General features: G+C 33.0%; 1 long non-coding RNA gene across 1 annotated transcript in view; it reads left to right on the forward strand.

Annotated features, from left to right (window-relative positions):
- LOC116419842 overlaps nt 1-15,275 on the forward strand; it is a 100,899-nt gene that overhangs the window by 16,713 nt on the left and 68,911 nt on the right. The window contains exons 3-4 of the long non-coding RNA XR_004230163.1: nt 3,792-3,915; nt 4,513-4,651. This is a non-coding gene — a long non-coding RNA (uncharacterized LOC116419842). The remainder of the gene's footprint in view (nt 1-3,791; nt 3,916-4,512; nt 4,652-15,275) is intronic.

Genomic DNA, 15,275 nt, shown 5'->3' on the forward strand with positions numbered 1-15,275 from the left:
TTCCTCTGAATCCTCTCACTTTTTCAATTACTTGATAAAGAATCATAAAATTCCAATTGATCTCTATTCCTTCTATTTACTTGAGCTCCTCTCTGGGCAAGGTGATTAAGTATTTACTTTGAAGAAATTAAAACAGGATTTGTTTCCCCTGGAACTATGTGGTTGATTTTTACTGTTTTTGTTGATATATTTTCTTTTTGACATTTAATTTGCTTACTTAATTACCTATTAACTCTTTTCTCTATCATTTTAAGCTCTTAAAAACAGGTACCTTATTACATTTCTTCTTACAAATTATCCTCTCCATTTTCTCTATGATATAGCTATACTGATCTACTTCCTGTTCCTCATAAGGGGCATTATTCCATCAGTCATTTTTCTGCTTTTTCATTAATTATCACTCAAATTTCGAATCTCTCTCTTGACCTCTGCCTTTTGAAATTCTTAACTTTTTTCAAAACCATTTCATACTCATTCTATGTAGAAAGTCTTTCTTGGTTCTACCAATTGCTACTCCCTTCCCCTTTTTAAGGTAACCTGACTCAATTTTAAATCCAATTTGTATATATCTGTGTATGTACATGCTACCTTGTTTTTTAGAATTAAAAGTCCTTGAGGACAGGGATTTTTATCCCTGGAACTTATTTAGTTGCTTATTTACTGGATTTACTAATATCTGGCCAGTTATCAAACCATTTTAACACTTTCGAATTCAAATTGAATAGAAATCCTCATTTTATAAAAGAGCTGGACCTTATGAATACTGAATGGTGAAGTTATATTCACTCTAGTAGAATCTAGAACTACCTTGAACATATTATTAAATATGAAGGCATGATGAATAAATGAATGAAATGTTCATTACGAATTTATGATGTTTAAAATACCAGTTAAAAGGCAGTGGTAGAAAGAAAAAAATAAGAGTCATGGAACTCACATTCCAATGGGTGAATAGCACATATGGATAATTTCAATTTCAATTCAGATAGAAAGATTCTATGGTTCTTAAAGGAGTAAAGAATACCATTTCCACTGATAAAACCATATTATTTCCTCAACTCTTTCCTTGTAGGAGTTTGCCCCCTCAGATGATAGCTTCAAAAGAAGGGCTGGAAGTAGGACTATTAATATAAATAAATGAATGAATTGGGTATTACCAGATGATAAATTAAAAAAAGGAGGGGAAGGAGGTGAAAATAATTCAAAGTGTAAATAAAGTGGAAAAAACTCTGAGACTTTTATACAGCTATGCATGCCCAAAATGTTGCTGTATTTATGTGCTTTGGAGTTGGATTAGGAAAATTCCCATGAATTTAGGAATAGGCTCCAGATTCTTGCTATGGGTTACTTTCCTTGGTCTTTTGTACTTTTAAAAAATACAATTTTTTCTAATTATCAAACATTTACTTTTTATTCTTCTCACCCCAAGTGAAAAGGAAATAAAGAAAAAGAAATCACTTCTAATAAATATGCACAATAAAAATAAATTCTAATAGTAACTATGTCTAAAAAAATAGAAAAGTCATGCATTTTGAAATCATAGAACAATTGCTTACTCTTGGTTTTTGTGACTGGGGGGCATTGTGTTGAGGATAATTGCCAGCTGAATTAGTATTAATTGTCCTCTATCAAGAGACTGTAAGTTCTATAGAAAAATTCTATCCCCTCTACTTGGAATTTTTCCAAGGCGCTATTGGAATTTTAGATGGATGGAGAGGTAGTTTCTTTCTTCTCCTCCCCAAATCAATGGCAGCAATCAGCATGTGGTAGTAAGATTACACATTTGCTTAAGCAAATGTGAAACTCTATTGTCTAGTCTTATAGTCTAATCTATAATCTAGGCAATCTTCTGCTTTGTGTTCCTTTGAACAAAGGTCACAGCAGCAATATTGGGAAATGGATATTTCTAGCTTTGGAAGATATTTCATGAGTTTTAAATCCTGGGTTCCTGAGTAAGGGCTGGTTGCTCAATGAAGAGTCCATCCCGCAGCTAAACTACTTCTTTGAATTGAAGGCAGCCACCAATAGAATTACTCCAAACATGCAAGAACTAAATTGCCATGTTCTAGCCAGAAAATATGCATTTTATGAACTGCTTGAATAATAAAATCTTAAATGAATATCAAATAGCAATTCAGTAATTCTTAATTATTTTTTATTTTTCCAGAGAATATAATAGCCATAATTGGCTTTCTTCTCCTTTATGAAGTATTATGTGCTATTGTGTTTTAACTTTTTCTTTTTTGGCAACGGAAATAACTATGTGACCTATACCTGATAGCTATTTTAGACAGTGATTACTTTCTCTAGAAAAGAACTTGCTAATCTTTTTTTAACAGATCCTTTAGATTTCAACCATGACTAAGCTTTGATTAAGGTATTTCCTTGGAACCCTAAGGTAAAAGCATTAAAAGGCAGAGAATGTGAGTAAAAATTGATTCCATTTTTGGAGGAGGTTATGTTCCTCCTAAAATTAATCTGCACTCAATGTAAATCCAAAGATCAGGCCCCTAATGAGAGAGAGTTTTGGAAGGCTTTGGGATACACACATAAGTACATAAGGAGAGAAGAATGAGAATACGTACTTACATTGCATCTAGTGTGTTAGGCACATGTGAATAGCATTATAACTATTATCTTCCTTTTACATAATACAATTAAAATCAGTCTCCTTCCTAATCTAAATTATAGGTTCATAAGAGAGAGAGAAATAATCTATTCTTTTCCCTCATTTTATGGAAGTGGCAGTTACAACCTGCATCTTACATTGTTATAGGCTAGACTTAGAGTTATAATTATTTTAACATATTGGATGTCTAAACTATCACACTCCTACCAAAGTCCTAACCCTAACTAATTTTATTTCATAATTTGAGAAATTTTGGTCTAAAGAATTAATTTGCTGTCCCAAATGATTTTTTTTTAATTCTATGAATCAGAAATGCTAGCAAATGCTGGTCCTGAGTAGAGTTGCAAGAAGTTGAAAGTGATAGTTCCTCTTTTGTTTATCACTTTTATCTTTATCATCTTAGGTGGCACTTTTTTGTCCCCTGGTTTCTATAGAATGAGAAAATTTGGACTAATATCTATGCTTTCTCCCAGCTCCTAAGTCTCCAAGAATAAAGGTTCTTCAAAGTTCCTTTCATCACCAACATTTCATGATCCTGCAGTGATATACATTTGAAAGAAATCCATTTGAATTGAGACGTGCTGCACAATACATGAAGGAAAATTACCCCATCCTATGTTGAGGGCCAACACATTTTCGATGTGTGGTTTCAGTCCTGTTCTACAGGTGAAGTTAAGAAGAACAATTTAGAAACCACGATGAGGCAAAGATTTTTAGTCAAAGGAGAGGACCAGGGTTCAGATCCTGCTTTCATAATCTCTTTCTTTTCACTTTTTACTTGATCAAGTTTTTTGCCTCTGCTTTTTAAAATGCAAGACAAGTGGGTTGGAGTCAATACATTTTTTCATCATTTCTACCTTTTGTTTGCAAACAGATACTATGCATTTTTCTGCTAATTCAAAATAGATCAGATGCTCACTGAAGACAAATCACATATACTTTATATTTCCTTTTTCTATCCATCATCTACCCCAAAATATCCTAAGCATTTATTAAATTTCTCCTCTTTTATGGAACGATGTCATGAGATGGTAAAGAATATGTTGAGTTTAGACAATATGGACTTTCTACCCTCATGCAATTTTTACTCTAGTAGAAGAATAAGACATAATTCTAAATAGCGGCAGAAAGTTTGAAGACAAACTATCATCTTTTGTTTCAGGGGATGGTCATTTTCAGCAAAAGAAATCTAAGAAGGCTTCCTAAGGACATAATGTTGATGTTATAATTTAAAGGATGAGTACTAATTAAAAATGGAAAGCAAAAGGAAATTGTTCTAAACAAAGGTAAGAAGACATTCATTTCTTTGTTGGCGTCACGTCATGACATTTAAAATATTGCCTGATGTGACAATATTATGGCCTTGGATCCTTAATGGAAGAGCTTCTATTTTGTTTAGTAGTTAATAGGGAGAAAATGTAATATTTTGAGCAAAGAAATGATGTAGAGGTAGTTAGTATAGGATACTAAAATGTTGAATTTAAAGTCTTGAAGAATTACATTCAAATTCTTCCTTAGAAATGTACTAATTGTATGAGAAACCATCTAAACTCTCTGGTTCCCAGTGTTCTGATTTGAAAAGTTGAAATAACATCTATCTTATATGATTAGTGTGAGGATAAAATGACATTAATAAATTCAAAGTGCTTTGTGAACTTTACAGCATAATGTAAATGGGAATTTTATACAGGAATGCTTATTTTAGCCACTGTATAGAAGATGGATTGATCAGGAATGAGTGGAATGGTGATGATGATGATAATCATAACCATAACATACAATTTTATAGCTCTTTAAAGTTTCAAAGGAATTTCAAATGTGATTTAATTTTCTCTTCAAAATAACCTTATGTCAATACAAGTTGCACTATCTATATTTTACAGATATAGAAACTATGTTTTAGAGACTTGTCCATGATCAAACATTGGGCAAATGTCAGATGAATCATCTGAAGCTAAATATTTCTCATTCAACTTTGAGTTCTCCACTCAAGTTAATAAGAAGATTGAGGACCTGAATCAGGTAGGTTTTGGTGGGGACAGAGATGATAAGCAAATGATAATTTTAATAAAGCTTTACTCATTGTTTCTTATAACATTATAGCTTCTCATTGAAATCATATACGCAGCTTATTCAACCATTTCTTAACTAATTGATATCTCCTTAATTTCCAATTCTTAGAAAAAAAAACATTTGTAATAAGTTTGAACATACATGTCCTTTCTATTTTTCATTAAAGTCTTTGAAATAAAGACCCAGTAGCGGTACTGATGTGTAGTGTTCTTCTCTTCTCTAAAATATGATCGTTCTCTGGGAGCAGATATTTTGGGGAGCTTCTGGAGCAGCCTTAGTTACAATTCAGATCAATAATCAACTCAAATGCAGCCATCTGTTAAAAGTTCAGTCCTTTATTGTCTCTTCCAAAATAGACCAGTTAGCTTTCTTTGGTTCCAAGAGCTCTTGCCACTAGTCCTTTAATTCTTCCAGCTTCAGCTTCAGCCTCCAGCTCCCTCTGAATCCTGAATCTGAATCTCCCCACTGAATTCTGTCTCTTAATCTCTCTCTTGACTCCTGGCTGAGGGTCGTCCTTTTATATCCTCTTTTAGAGGTGTGAACTCAAAGGCTGACTCCTGATCCGAGAGTGGGGTTGTAGAAGCTGTGACTTGTGAATCTCCTCCACTGAACTTGTGAATCTCCTGACTGAATCCTGACTTGTGAATCTTGTAGAACTCCAAAGAGTACTTAAATACGTTAGTGAGCTAGAGAACTTGCTAAGTACCATGCTAAATTAGACAACCAACTTATCACTTTGTAAGAATCCTAACACTGATGGACCAAAGAGGATGAATAGTTTTATATCCACTTGGGCAAATTACTCTTCACAATGGTTGTATTAGTTCACAACTCTACCAATAATGCATTAGTGTTTCAAGTTTCCCACTTATCCGTTGTTACTCATTTTTCTTTTCTTTCTTGATGATTATTATCATCATCACCATTCCACTCATTTCTGATCAATCCATCTTCTATACTGTGGCATAAAATAAGCAGATTGAGATGGTACTTCATAGTTATTTTAATTTGTTTTTCTTTAGTCAATAGTTATTTAGAACATTTTTGCATTATTTTAAATAGCTTTGATTTCTTCATCTGAAAATTACCAGTTCATAGTTTTTAACCATTAATCAATTAGGGAATGATATATGGCCTTACAAATTTGACTCAAATCTCTATATATTTGGGAAATGAAGCCTTTTTTCAGAGAAACTTGTTATAAATTCTAACCCCACAATCTAAGTTTTTTTCCCTTATAATCTTGGCTGCATTTATTTTGTTTGTGCAAAAATTTTTAAACTTAATTAAAATTTACATGATAATTTTGTTGTGCATTTGAAATAGCAAATTGTACATTTCAGATTTGCAGTTTCATGTGAAATAATTTTTAAAATTTACTATTATAGAAATGCATGTTTTATTCCATAAATTTAAAAAATTTAATTATTAAAAATAAATTTAATATAATTTAGATGCTCTTCCATCAGTTGCATATCTGATTAATACAGATGTTGCCTTATTATCTATGGTAACTTTTTAGTAAAATGTAGTTTTCCTGTTTATCTCTTGTAATTAGATCTATTTTTTGTTTTTGCTTTGTTTGAGATCATGATTGTTGTCCCTGATTTTTTAAAAATCAGTTGAAACATAATATATTCATCGTTAGCTTCTTATCTTTACTCTGTGTTTTTCTCTCTGCCTTGAGTGTATTTCTTGCAAATAAGATAAAATTCTGGTTTTTCAATCTATTTTATGTCAAATGATTTACCTCATTCTAGTTTTTCTTTCCCTTTGTTCCTAGCGCAGTTCTTTCTCAACTCTAATTTTTTTTAAGACATCATCCTATCATAGTCTATTTCTCTTTATTTGCATATTCCTAAATGCCCTAATAATGATAAATTCTTAGGAGTTGAAAGTATCAGTTTCTTGTAAAAGAATACAAACAGTTTAACCTTATTGAATCTTTTATAATTTATTTTTCCTGTTCACTTTTTATGCTTCTTTTGAGTGTTCTTGGAAAATCAAGTTTTCTATTCAGTTCTGATCTTTTCATCAAAAATACTTGCAACTCCTCATTTCATTAAATTTCCATCTCTCATCTTTCCTTCTTCTCTTCTCCTAAAGTACCATACTCAGTTTAACTGGTGTAATCCCATGTTTTTTGCTTTCTGGAATATCATAGTTCAAATATTCTGATTCTTTAAGGTGGAAGGTGCTAAATCTTATGTGATTCTGACTGTGATTGCATGATATTTTAATTATTTTTTCTGGCTGCTTGTAGTGATTTATCTTTGGCCTGGGAGCTCTGGAATTTGAATATAATATTTCTGGGAATTTTCATTTTAGGATATCTTTCAGAAGGTGATAGGTGGATTCTTTTAATTTCTAGTTTACCCTTGGATCTAATGTATTAGGATAATATTTTTTGATAATATCTTGAAAGATAATATGTGGGTACTTTTTTTGATCATATCTTCTAATTAGACCAACAATTTTTAAATTATCTTTTCCATACCCATTTTTAGGTCAGTTGTTTTTTGCAAAGAATATTTTTGCATTTTTTCTATTTTTCATCATTTTGATTTGGATTTGTTTTTTATTGTCTCATGGAGTCATTAGCTTCCACTTGCTCAATTTTAATTTTTAAAATTATTTTCTTTAGTGAGCTTTTTTATTTTCTTTTCCATTTGGTCAATTCTACTCTGTAAGTAATTCTGATCTTCAGTGAAAGTTTTATTCATCTTTTTTCCATGTGGTCAATTCTTCTTTTCATTGGATTTTTGCGACTATTTTAAAAACCATTTTGCTATTATGTTGTTAAAGGTGTTATTTTCTTTATTTTTTGCCTCCTTTATCAAACTATTGACACTTTTTTCCTCATGAATTTCTTGTATTATTCTGTTTCTTTCTCAAATTTCTCCTCTACCTCTTTTATTTGATTTAATGTTTTAGTTCTTGCAAGAATTAAAGTTTTTGACAGGAGACCCATTCTTTTAGGCTTTACATGTAGTTCTGTTTTCTGCATTTGCCATTTAAAATTTGCTGTCACCATTATAACTTTATGATCACGCTCTTTTGAGTTTGTTTGTTGATTTTTTCAGTCTGTTTCTCGACTTTTAATTTTATATTAATGTTGGCCTCTACTCCCAGAGTGCATGGGGTACTGCTCAAACTTCTAATTTCAGGGTTTTTGTTTGTTTGCTGTAATTTAAAAAGTTAGTTCTAGGAATCTGCAAGTTTTCAATTCTTCCAAGGTAATATGAACTAATGAGAGATGGGGGTCAATATTTTCCTGGTCTGTGCTCTGGTCATTGAGTGAACACAAGCACTTTTTGACTTCCTTGGAACTGTGACCAAGGTCTTGATTCCTGCTAGTGTTTTTTTTTTTTTTTTTTTTTTCTGCCCTATGACCCACTAGTAGGTTACAGTAACTGTCATTGTTTCTAGGATTAAGTATAGGGACATTTGCCATTTAAAAGGCTTCATGATCTGGCTTCAAGTAGCCCTATTATATATTATTGTCCGTCTGGAACTTTATTACTTAGTAAAATTGATCTTTGTATTTCTCACACATAATTTCTCTCGTTCCCATGAGTTGAATCCCAGGCTCGGAAGGCATTTTCTCTACAACTTTCTTCTAGTTATTAGAATTCCCAGTTTCCTTTAAATTGAAACTCCAGCATAATCTTTGTGAATCCTTTCTTATTGAATTACAACTACCTTTAGACAAATTATTTTTACACAACTTATACATATTTTATATTATTCATGCAGATTCTAATTTTGTATACCTTGTCATGTGTACATAATTCTTCATTTATACAATATAGGGTCCCAGAGACTAGAAGTGATCTCATGATTTTTCCTTGGTTCTAAGCGAATGTTTACCCCATCGTAAGAGCTTAATAAGTTGATTGGTGCTGCCAAAAAACATTAAATGTCTTTAGTATCTCCACTAAATTTCTATGCTTTAAATACAAAGAGCTCATTGACCTGCCTTCTTATAACTCTGGTCTGGAAAGAGTAAAAACTATGTTATTTGCTATAATATTCCATTTATATTCTTATATTTCATCACATGATTTATAATTTGCTTAAAAAAAGCAAGTATTTTTAGTTTGAAATGTCCTTAACCATTTATCTATAGCAAAACTTTAATCTTTCTTAGACCTAGAAAGTTGTAAAGCTATAGACTTTCAAACAGTATTGTATCCAGAATATAGCACTGACATCTTACATCTAAATGAAACTTAAAGGTATCAGATTGCCTCAAAGAGATGCATTCATTCTTTAACTACTGAGGGGCTTGTGGGTTATAGAAATGTCACTATTTTTTTATGAATGCTTCATATTTTCCAGGGGATAATGGTGACTGGTTTGATATTACAATTGGATGAATCGTTCCTGAAAACTCTTATGCCCATGTCACTCAAAGACACTGTTATTTAAAAATTCAACCAACAGTCATAACTTTTTTCTTGCCAGAAGCATAGGAATGTTAAAAAATAGAAATTAATAACAAAACTTAAAAACTGGTAAAAGAAGTTATAGCTTAGAGATAATATAAATCAATTATTTCTTAATTTTGTTTTAAATGGTGTAAAGGACATAAAATTCTTGTTATATCCACATTGTTATATAAATATAATTTTATTTGCATATGTGTATGTGTATGTGAGTATTTTCTTAACCTGTGATTTCATCAGTCTTGGAAACTATCAGTGTGAAAAAATATACTCCACCAATATATATCAACGATTTTTTTTCATTTATACTCTGGGAGATGTGTTTGGAGGCACTGAGAATTTAATGGCTTGTCCATGGTCTCATAGGGAATATATATCAAAAGCAGGATTTAAATAAAGATATTATTGACTACAACTATAATGCCACATAACCCTATAATTTTCATCATTGTTATCAGCCCTAGCATCATTATCATATTTTGTTGTTTTCATGGGTTCAGAAGAACAGCTTCGACAGAAATGGTAAATGAGACAGCTCTGAAAATTAGAATTTCTTTGTGTCTCATATGCCCACGCTCGGAAGGACAGTTGAAGTCCAAAGCATACCACCTTTTTTGTCTCATGATAGGGAATTGAAAGTGACCTGTAGTCCATCAAGAAATTATGAAAGGAATATACTGTGACTAAACACTGTGCTTTGAAAAAGGGAAAGGAAAGAGAGAAAGAAAAAGAAAAGGAAAAAGATCTCTTTTTATACATCAGGATATCTCTAATTCTAGTTCATATTGTACAATATGTCAGGCATAAAACATACCAGTTTCACTGATTTAAATCTCACCAATTTATTTTTGTTATGTTTGGAACAGCTGACATTTTTTTGGTAATTATAGAAAACTTCTATTTCAATATTCCTTCCTCAGCATCACTTCTTCTTACCTCAAAATCTAAAAAAGATCTGAGATTGTTGGTGTGCTTACATTCCTCTAATCATATCTCTCTGTGGCTCAGCTGTGGTCCCAAATATGACATCCCCTTCCTAAATTACCTTGTATATATTTTGCATAAGTTTTATATATAGTGATTATGCATAAACTTATATGGGTATATATTGCCTCAGACAAATAAAACTTTATGCCCAAACTCCTGCTGATGAGCCTCATCCTGACTTAACTAGCTGGATCTCAGAGGACAGATGGAGAGTTCAACTTGAGGGCTATTCTTTGGGCTCCATTTCAAAAGCGTTCAAAAATCCAACATGCTGAGATGCACGAGAGATTTTAGTGGGACTTCTTGGTGGCACAGTGGATAGAACTTGAGTTTAAATTTGTTCTCAATCAATTATTAGCTGCGTGACCCTGAGCATTCACTTAACATGTTTGCCTCATTTTCTTAATTTTAAAAATGAGGAGAATAATATAACCTATTGTGAGGATCAAAGGTCTTGGTGCAGTATTTGGCTCAAAGTAAGTTTATATAATGTAAATATAAATTATTTTATTATTATTGATAGTATTTTATTAAAATAATGCCATTTATCTGAGTATTTAAATTTTGCAAAGTATGTCATCTAATAAAAAGATTCTCGATGTGAATTCAAAAGACGAACTAGAACAATAGCTATGTAGCATATATTCATCTTAGGTAAAGGTGTTCTTTTTCCAACTCTCTATTTGACATGTTATATTAGAAAAAAGTCTTCTAGTGACTTTTCCCTGGGATTCACTCAGATGAAATGTGATTTGTCTTTGTCTCAATGTGGGAGCACAGGCTTTATAAAGCCTGTGTGAAATACCTAAAACAAACTTCTAACCTGTCATTTTTACTTTATCCTACAATGTGTGTGTATCTGTTTCTGTGTCTGTGACAGACATTTCTATTGATTTTATTTTTTTTGCTGAGGCAATTGGGGTTAAGTGACTTGCTCAAGGTCACTCAGCTAGGAAGTATTAAGTATCTGAGGCTGGATTTGAACTCAGATCCTCCTGACTTTAGGGCTGGTGCTCTATCCACTGCACCAACTATCTGCCCCCATACATTTCTAATTTGAACAATATTATTAATAGGCCAAAATTTAGAATAGTTGTGAGAGAAATACTGGAAAAAACAGAGAAAAGGAGGTCAAAGTATCATTTTTCTTAGTATCTCAATGCATATGACTGATATAGGAATATAGGAGTGATAACTGAGAAAGTCTGAAACCTAGGGACAACTGAGTGACACAACCACTAGCCAAGAAGTTAGAAGGATCTGATGTCAAATCTGAGGAGGAGGAGGAAGAGGAAAAGAAGAAGGAGAAAAAGGAGTGGGAAAAAAGCAGAAGTAGCAGAAGAAGAAATAATGTAAGAAAGACAATGAAAGAAGGAAAGGAAGAAAGAAGAAAATAAAGAAAAGAAGTAAGTAGGAAAGAAACAAAAAAGAAAGAAGGAAAGAAAGAAAGGAAGAAAGGGAGGAAGAAAGAAAAAACCTATGCTTAGACATCATGAAATGGTCCCAATGTCACAGACATCATGAAATAGTCCAATGTTACCAAATAATTTTAGGTTTTTTCTTTCTTTGTGTTGCCATCTGTTGCTGGGAAGAGGAGTTTTCTTTTCCCAATACTACCCCATGCTACCTGAGAGAAAGAAACCCCTTATAGTCCAGAAGAGCCCTGTCCAGAGAAAGGTAGAAGTGTGGATCTGCTAATCAATGAATTGTTTTCAATTATTCTCAGGGAGATAAAGGCCATTAAGGCCTGAAATCCAGAGTTGTAAATTTTCCACTATATCTATTTCAATTTCTTTGCCTCCCTGATATATTTCTTTAACACTCCCCACCTCTTTCAACTTGTCAGCATGAGTTGAGATTAGATGAGTGACCCACCCCAGAGAGAAAAGAGTGGGAGTTCATGTCTCACTCCATGCTGGGTCAAGAATTGAACAGAAGGGAGGTGTGCTGGCTTTTCTTTAGAAGATAACAAAAAATTTTAATGACCCCAAGCTTCCCTTGGGAACAAAGACCTTTTAAAAAAAACATCAGTACTTTTACTGTGATGTGTTATAGTTGCTAATTACATATGAGACTTTGAATAAGTGTTGAATCTAGAAATACACTAAGAGCTATGAAAATTAATATTAATCGTGCTCATTGGGGGCAACTTCTGCATTTTCCCTGAAATAAGCTATCTTTAAGCTAGTACTGTCCTGATAGCATATGGAACTTTGGCAGCTTCTGTTCCATGAATTAACATTATACAAAGCCTTGAAGCAGGAGCATTAAAACCTGCAGATTCACACAAAGGCAAACAAGACAGTGCATTTGCTTAAAAACTCCTTCTCTTGTTTCTTCTGCATTCTAACAACAAGAATTTATTTTATTTTATTTTTAAAACACATTGCTTTATGAATCTTGTTGGGACAGAAAAATCAGAGAAAAAGGGAGAAACCACGGGAGAAATTAAAAAAAGAAAAAAAAAAAAAAAACAGAAAAAAGAAGTGATCATAGCTTGTGTTGATTTACATTCAGTCTCCATAGCTCTTTTACCGGGTGCAGATGGTGTTTTCTGTCCCAAATCTATTGAGATTGTTTCAAATCACTGAACTGCAGTGAAGAATCAAGTCTTTCATAGTTGATCATCTCACATTCTTGTTGTTGTTGTTGTTGGGTACAATGTATTCCTGGTTTTGCTTGTTTTGCTCAGCATCAGTTCCTGTAAATTTTTCCAGGCTTTCTTAAATCTGCCTGTTCATAATTTTTTATACAATAATATTCAGTCTTTTTTTTTTTCTTTTTCTTTTTTGCTGAGGCAATTGGGGTTAAGTGACTTGCCCAGGGTCACACAGCTATGAGTGTTAAATGTGTGAGGGCTGGTGCTTTATCCACTGCACCACCTAGCTGCCCCTCAATTTTCTTCATATACCACAACCCCCCAACTCCTTTTCCAATTCTTTGCTATCACAAAAAGAGCTGCTACAAACATTTTTGCACATGTACGAGGAATAATTTTTTTTAGGGATGTCCAGATTCAATAAGAATTTTAATTTACTCCTCAAAAAGAGCTGGTCCATAACTCACAAGAGGAAACTAGCTTCATAAGGTATTTACTTCTTTGCCCTGTGATAAAATCTGGACAGAGATGTATTTGTATATTTTTGTTTTCCCTCTTTTGACGAGGTAGGTATTTGAAGACCTAGTCATTTCAAACATCAAAAGATTTGTTTGTTATGCAAACTGCTTCTTTTCAAAAAAATATCATTTACATTAATGTTTTTTACATTGGCATTTTAAAATCCTCTCTTGTTTTGCTCTTCCTATTGCTGAGGACACTGGTGATGACTTTTGAGGTTCAGGTGAGTTAATTAAACTGGGGAAAGGTTTTCTCTTAGCTCCATTCCCACAAAAACTGCCTTTTGATATCTTACTACAAGCATTATACAGAAGGCAAACACGGTTTGCTTAAACTCTAATCAACACAACTCCTTAAACAATCAGTCCCAAATGATTTTACTTTGTGCCTTTCTAGATTTCATGTTCCAGTGGCTTCCCAGAGATCCAGATATATGACCCAGAATTTGAAGTCATGTGTCATCTTGCTATGGATATATGCATCCCCCTCTCGTTGATGGCTACTGCATTTTTGGGTATCTGTTTTATCCATATCACTCTTCACATATTGAGATATGGCAACAATTCCTAATAGGGTTGTTATTGAAATATTTATGGCATAAATAGAGACTTTTATTTATAGCATAAAAATTTATGGCACAAAAAGAGACTTTTCCCACAATACCTCTTCTGCATCAGTATAAGCGATATTCTCATTTTATAAATGAAGAAGTTGAAGTTCAAAGAATTTAAATAACTTACAAGAGGTCACACAAATAAAATGTTTCAAGTCCAGAACTTTCTTAAACATGGAAATTTGGAGTGACTTTAGAATAAATTAGCACCATATCACTATAACTATAAGCAGTGAGATGACATTTGTTTAGATGGGTATAACTGAAAGACTAAGGACTGAAAAAATGATAAAAAGAACATAGCAAGCACTGTGCTAAATTCACAGTAGAATGGTCAACAGAAAAGTGAGACAATCTTTGCCTTTGAGGAGTATACAGGGAACACAAACAAGGGAAGGATGGAAAGCAAAAGCAATTTGGGACTGAGAAGGTAATAGGGTAATAGGATAATGAAATGAGTCATCGGGCAAGAGGCTGACATAATGCTTTCCAGAAAAACAATAATATGGTAGTTTAGGATGGATTCTTGAAGGTGGAATCAGAGATCAACAGCAGTATACGATTGGAAATGGGTGGAGAGGAACGTGGCTTGCAGGTGGGTATCTGAAAGGCATATAAAGCATGGTCTGGTTTAGGGTCATCTAGACATAATAGCTTACTCCTTCAGAACCTAATAATTAAGACCGCTCTTCTTTCTGACAGATGTTCTAAGACTGACTGCACCAACTTCTCCAGGTACCACCCTCTCAAGTTCTTTTTCTTTTTAAAATCCAGATCTTCCTATTCCTGAATCTGTGTAGGAAAGTCCCAGTTTGGAAACTCCTTCTACTCATGTAGTACAGAAACAAGTTTATTCCTACTTAGAGAGCTACCTTGGGCATTGGCAAGTTAAATGACTTTTACGTGGCCACACAACTATTAATGTCAAAGGCAGAAAGTGATCCAACAGCTTTCCAGTCTCAGGATCAGTTCTTTAGCCTATGGCAAGCATCCTTTCTCCAAGGCTTACAGTCATGCTCAATAATTCTGTTTACTTGATTGACTTAGCTCATTATCCCGGTATCATTCCTGAATTGTTTATGGGAGTACTTTCAAATTACCATTAAGATTTAATTTTTTTTCTGTTTGAGAATTGCCAGTTTAATTTTCCCTTCCAAATCAGGTTATTTCCTTGATCCCCCCCACATCCTTAGTCTTCAAAGCTGGTATTTTGAACTACACACATTACCTTTCAGAATCCTCATCTTTGTTTTATGGCATCCTCTCATTTGAATTTTGGAAATCAGATGTTTCTTTCATATAACACAGTGTCCTAATTAAAATATTAAAAGATGCATTTTGAATGGAGTGAATTTACATGGGGATGAAAAGATGCATGGTGCAACGGCTGACATTTCCCTTTTTATA

This window comes from Sarcophilus harrisii, chromosome 6 (assembly GCF_902635505.1).
Source record: "Sarcophilus harrisii chromosome 6, mSarHar1.11, whole genome shotgun sequence".
NCBI classification, from domain to species: Eukaryota; Metazoa; Chordata; class Mammalia; order Dasyuromorphia; family Dasyuridae; genus Sarcophilus; species Sarcophilus harrisii.